Source organism: Durio zibethinus, unplaced genomic scaffold (assembly GCF_047325235.1).
Source record: "Durio zibethinus cultivar Kanyao isolate XHJ-2024 unplaced genomic scaffold, ASM4732523v1 HiC_scaffold_402, whole genome shotgun sequence".
NCBI classification, from domain to species: domain Eukaryota; kingdom Viridiplantae; phylum Streptophyta; class Magnoliopsida; order Malvales; family Malvaceae; genus Durio; species Durio zibethinus.
The window spans coordinates 542,501-547,500 of record NW_028323025.1 but is presented as its reverse complement, the minus strand read 5'-3'; positions in this window follow the sequence as shown (position 1 = coordinate 547,500).

The following is a 5,000-nucleotide window of genomic DNA, read 5'->3' as shown; positions in this document are numbered from 1 at the left end:
GTGCCCATGGTGCTCGAGGCAACCGTCCGCACCAGGGCCCAGCGTGTGCCGATGGTGGTCGAGGCAACCGCCCGCACCAGGGCCCAGCGTGTGCCGATGGTGCTCGAGGCAACCGCCCGCACCAAGGGCCGGCTTGTGCCGATGGTGTTCGAGGCAACCGCCCGCACCAGGGCCCAGCGTGTGCCGATGGTGGTCGAGGCAACCGCCAGCACCAGGGCCCAGCGTGTGCCGATGGTGGTCGAGGCAACCGCCCGCACCAAGGCCGAGCGTGTGCCGATGGTGGTCGAGGCAAGCGCCCGCACCAGGGCCCAGCGTGTGCCGATGGTGGTCGAGGCAAGCGCCCGCACCAAGGCCGAGCGTGTGCCGATGGTGGTCGAGGCAAGCGCCCGCACCAGGGCCCAGCGTGTGCCGATGGTGGTCGAGGCAAGCGCCCTCACCAAGGCCGAGCGTGTGCCGATGGTGGTCGAGGCAACCGCCCGCACCAAGGGCCGGCGTGTGCCGATGGTGTTCGAGGCAACCGCCCGCACCAGGGCCCAGCGTGTGCCGATGGTGGTCGAGCCAGGAGCCCGCACCAAGGGCCGGCTTGTGCCGATGGTGTTCGGGGCAACCGCCCGCACCAGGGCCCTGCGTGTGCCGATGGTGCTGGGGGCAACCGCCCGCACCAGGGCCCAGCGTGTGCCGATGGTGCTGGGGGTAACCGCCCGGACCAGGGCCCAACGTGTGCCGATGGTGGTCGAGGGAACCGCCCGCACCAGGGCCCAGCGTGTGCCGATGGTGCTGGGGGCAAGCGCCCGCCCCAGGGCCCAGCGTGTGCCGATGGTGCTGGGGGCAAGCGCCCGCCCCAGGGCCCAGCGTGTGCCGATGGTTATCGGGGCAACCGGCCGCACCAGGGCCCAGGGTCTGCCGATGGTGCTCGAGGCAACCGCCCGCACCAAGGCTCAGCATGTGCCGATTGTGATCGAGGCAACAACCCACACCAGGGCCCAGCTTGTGCCGATGGCGGTCGAGGCAAGTGCCCGTACCGAAGGGCAGCCTATGCCGATGATGGTCGATGCATGTGCCATCACCATGCGCCATCATGTGCCATTGATGGTCGAGGCCTTGGCCGAAGTTCGATTTTGAGCCACGGTGCCCATGCTTGGCTCCAGCATGTGCTGGTGCCGCATTTTTTTCACTCGGGACAGCATCGCCGGAGCATCGCCGGAGCATCGCCGGAGTACCGCCGGAGTACCTGACCGGCGGCATTGGGGTTCCGGCGATTGGGAGGGGGGCCGGGGGGGTGTGCGCACATGATGTGCGATGGGTGCTGGTACTTGGCCTTGTGTTGGCCCCCTATCCCTCATCAAACCTCTGAGAATTCACACCCCCTTAAAGAGCATTTGAGATTTTACAGGTTTGCTACCAGTAGCCGTTAAAGTGTCTGAAATGGGGACACTTTTTTCAAACGGTCACAAAATCTTCTCTACTTCGAGTTTTTAGCTGAATTTTTTTGTGCATGCCAACAAAAATAGAAGGATCATGCCTACAAAATTTGGGGCCAAAAATCCTTATAAAAAAATTTTAAAAAATCCCGAACCGCAAAAAGTTTCGAAAATCATGAAAAATAGAAAACGAGTCATCTTCCAACGAAACTTCACGTGAAGGCTTAGGGGACCATTGTATGAATTTACAAGCCATAAAAATGGCATTGGCACGGCAGAAATTTGAAGATGTGCCTAAACCCACCAGGGCCCAGCGTGTGCCGATGGTGCTCGAGGCAACCGACCGCACCAGGGCCCAGCGTGTGCCGATGGTGCTCGAGGCAACCTGCCGCACCAGGGCCCAGCGTGTGCCGATGGCGCTCGAGGCAAGCTCCCGCACCAGGGCCCAGCGTGTGCCGATGGTGCTCGAGGCAACCTGCCGCACCAGGGCCCAGCGTGTGCGGATGGTGCTCGAGGCAAGCGCCCGCACCAGGGCCCAGCGTGTGCCGATGGTGGTCGAGGCAACCGCCCGCACCAGGGCCCAGCGTGTGCCGATGGTGGTCGAGGCAACCTGCCGCACCAGGGCCCAGCGTGTGCCGATGGTGCTCGAGGCAACCGACCGCACCAGGGCCGAGCGTGTGCCGATGGTGGTCGAGGCAAGCGCCCGCACCAGGGCCCAGCGTGTGCCGATGGTGGTCGAGGCTGCCGATGATGGTCGAGGCAACCTGCCGCACCAGGGCCCAGCGTGTGCCGATGGTGCTCGAGGCAACCGACCGCACCAGGGCCGAGCGTGTGCCGATGGTGCTCGAGGCAAGCGCCCGCACCAGGGCCCAGCGTGTGCCGATGGTGGTCGAGGCAACCTGCTGCACCAGGGCCCAGCGTGTGCCGATGGTGGTCGAGGCAAGCGCCCGCACCGGGGCCCAGCGTGTGCCGATGGTGGTCGAGGCAAGCGCCCGCACCGGGGCCCAGCGTGTGCCGATGGTGGTCGAGGCAACCGCCCGCACCAGGGCCCAGCGTGTGCCGATGGTGGTCGAGGCAACCTGCCGCACCAGGGCCCAGCGTGTGCCGATGGTGCTCGAGGCAACCGACCGCACCAGGGCGGAGCGTGTGCCGATGGTGGTCGAGGCAACCGCCCGCACCAGGGCCCAGCGTGTGCCGATGGTGGTCGAGGCAAGCGCCCGCACCAGCGCCCAGCGTGTGCCGATGGTGCTCGAGGCAACCGACCGCACCAGGGCCCAGCGTGTGCCGATGGTGCTCGAGGCAACCTGCCGCACCAGGGCCCAGCGTGTGCCGATGGCGCTCGAGGCAAGCTCCCGCACCAGGGCCCAGCGTGTGCCGATGGTGCTCGAGGCAACCTGCCGCACCAGGGCCCAGCGTGTGCGGATGGTGCTCGAGGCAAGCGCCCGCACCAGGGCCCAGCGTGTGCCGATGGTGGTCGAGGCAACCGCCCGCACCAGGGCCCAGCGTGTGCCGATGGTGGTCGAGGCAACCTGCCGCACCAGGGCCCAGCGTGTGCCGATGGTGCTCGAGGCAACCGACCGCACCAGGGCCGAGCGTGTGCCGATGGTGGTCGAGGCAAGCGCCCGCACCAGGGCCCAGCGTGTGCCGATGGTGGTCGAGGCTGCCGATGATGGTCGAGGCAACCTGCCGCACCAGGGCCCAGCGTGTGCCGATGGTGCTCGAGGCAACCGACCGCACCAGGGCCGAGCGTGTGCCGATGGTGCTCGAGGCAAGCGCCCGCACCAGGGCCCAGCGTGTGCCGATGGTGGTCGAGGCAACCTGCCGCACCAGGGCCCAGCGTGTGCCGATGGTGGTCGAGGCAAGCGCCCGCACCGGGGCCCAGCGTGTGCCGATGGTGGTCGAGGCAAGCGCCCGCACCGGGGCCCAGCGTGTGCCGATGGTGGTCGAGGCAACCGCCCGCACCAGGGCCCAGCGTGTGCCGATGGTGGTCGAGGCAACCTGCCGCACCAGGGCCCAGCGTGTGCCGATGGTGCTCGAGGCAACCGACCGCACCAGGGCGGAGCGTGTGCCGATGGTGGTCGAGGCAACCGCCCGCACCAGGGCCCAGCGTGTGCCGATGGTGGTCGAGGCTGCCGATGGTGGTCGAGGCAACCTGCCGCACCAGGGCCCAGCGTGTGCCGATGGTGGTCGAGGCAACCGACCGCACCAGGGCCGAGCGTGTGCCGATGGTGCTCGAGGCAAGCTGCCGCACCAGGGCCCAGCGTGTGCCGATGGTGGTCGAGGCAACCGCCCGCACCAGGGCCCAGCGTGTGCCGATGGTGATCGAGGCAACCGACCGCACCAGGGCCCAGCGTGTGCCGATGGTGCTCGAGGCAACCTGCCGCACCAGGGCGGAGCGTGTGCCGATGGTGGTCGAGGCAAGCGCCCGCACCAGGGCCCAGCGTGTGCCGATGGTGGTCGAGGCAACCGACCGCACCAGGGCCCAGCGTGTGCCGATGGTGCTCGAGGCAACCTGCCGCACCAGGGCCCAGCGTGTGCCGATGGTGGTCGAGGCAAGCGCCCGCACCAGGGCCCAGCGTGTGCCGATGGTGGTCGAGGCAAGCGCCCGCACCAGGGCCCAGCGTGTGCCGATGGTGCTCGAGGCAACCGACCGCACCAGGGCCGAGCGTGTGCCGATGGTGGTCGAGGCAAGCGCCCGTACCAGGGCCCAGCGTGTGCCGATGGTGATCGAGGCAAGCGCCCGCACCAGGGCCCAGCGTGTGCCGATGGCAGTGCCCAGCGTGTGCCGATGGTGGTCGAGGCAAGCGCCCGCACCAGTGCCCAGCGTGTGCCGATGGTGGTCGAGGCAAGCGCCCGCACCAGGGCCCAGCTTTTGCCGATGGTGATCGAGGCAACCGGCCGCTCCAGGGCCCAGCGTGTGCCGATGGTTATCGGGGCAACCGGCCGCACCAGGGCCCAGGGTCTGCCGATGGTGCTCGAGGCAACCGCCCGCACCAAGGCTCAGCATGTGCCGCTGGTGATCGAGGCAACAACCCACACCAGGGCCCAGCTTGTGCCGATGGCGGTCGAGGCAAGTGCCCGTACCGAAGGGCAGCCTATGCCGATGATGGTCGATGCATGTGCCATCACCATGCGTCATCATGTGCCATTGATGGTCGAGGCCTTGGCCGAAGTTCGATTTTGAGCCACGGTGCCCATGCTTGGCTCCAGCATGTGCTGGTGCCGCATTTTTTTCACTCGGGACAGCATCGCCGGAGCATCGCCGGAGTACCGCTGGAGAACCTGACCGGCGGCATTGGGGTTCCGGCGATTGGGAGGGGGGCCGGGGGGGTGTGCGCACATGACGTGCGATGGGTGCTGGTACTTGGCCCTTGTGTTGGCCCCCTATCCCTCATCAAACCTCTGAGAACTCACACCCCCTTAAAGAGCGTTTGAGATTTTACAGGTTTGCTGCCAGTAGCCGTTAAAGTGTCTGAAATGGGGACACTTTTTTCAAACGGTCACGAAATCTTCTCCGGTTCGAGTTTTTAGCTGAATTTTTTTGTGCATGCCAACAAAAATAGAAGGATCACGTCCACA